Here is a 1332-nt window from a genome sequence, read left to right as displayed (position 1 = left end):
TCTCTTTAATTCCAAACGTATTACTTACTATTTTTCATTTAATCTTATTCTTCTCTATTAATTATTAATAATTAAAATATAAAAAATTTTTTATTTTAAATTTATTAGTGATTAATTATTATTATTTTAAAAAAACTTTAAAATTAAAAAAAAACATCAAAATATAATATAAAAAATCATTCAAATTTAAAGAAAAAACATACAAAATATAGGAAAAAAAATCCTCCAAAACTAATAAAAAGAATCATCCAAATCTTAAAAAAAATACAAAACATAGAAAAAAAATCCTCCAAAACTAATAAAAAGAATCATCCAAAATTTAAGAAAAAAAAAACATAAAAAATTAGTTAAAATAATCATTCAAAACCAAATAGGAGGAGGAGAAGAAGAGCCACAGGGTGGTCGGTGACGACGTCTTGGACGGCGTTGCATGGACAGTGGGGACTCGCGGTAGCGCATTGCGAGGAAGAAGCCACAGAGGCCGCACATCGCGAGTGGAGGAGTCGCTATGGATTGGAGTAGTTGATCGCCCGTCGCGAATGGAGGCTTGGCGGTGGCTGCATCGCGACGGATGGAGAGCCATGGAGTGTAGATTCTGCACTGTCTAGCGTGACGGATGGAGGCCGCGATGCTGTTTGGCAGTGCAGATGCGTCGGGATTATGATCCCGCGGCGGTGGAGACGGCTATGTCCAACGAAAAAGGACTGCGGTGGGACGCGAGAAAGAGGTTGCGCAATGCAACAAAAGACGCAGCGGTGGTCGGTGACGGCGGCGCCGAAACTGCGTGGAGACGACGGGTTTGTAGAGGGAGAGATTTGATTGTTTCCAATTGAATGGAAAGAGACTAGGTTTTTTATGAATTGTTTTTATTGTGTACTATAAATGTGATTAGGATAAACGTAGATATAATCTTTTTTGAATTTTGAATTTTGATTTTTTAATTTTTGTTTATTTATAAAATTTAAATTAAAGTAAAGGAGAAATAAGTCCCGAACCTTTTTTTTTCGCGGACATTTTCATCCCTCAGAATTTAAAAATGCTTTTAAGTCCCTAACATCTTTAAAAGTTAGACAAAAGAGTCCTTCCGATCATATGAGTCCGTCAGAGTCAACGAAAAAGTCTAACGTGGCCCCATTATGCTGACCTGGCCATACGGATACATACGTAGATGGAACCTTTTCAAAATGGAACAACTAGTCCCCGGTTGCAAAACAACATCGTTTCAAAGGCAGCCCTAATCACGACGGAGTTCCTTCTTGCTCTTCACCACACACAGCTTCATCCTCCCTTTCACTATCACCATCTTCATGAACCTCCAGCGACGACCTTCGA

Source organism: Arachis ipaensis, chromosome B03 (genome assembly GCF_000816755.2).
Source record: "Arachis ipaensis cultivar K30076 chromosome B03, Araip1.1, whole genome shotgun sequence".
NCBI classification, from domain to species: Eukaryota; Viridiplantae; Streptophyta; class Magnoliopsida; order Fabales; family Fabaceae; genus Arachis; species Arachis ipaensis.
Note: the sequence above shows the minus strand (reverse complement) of the source record.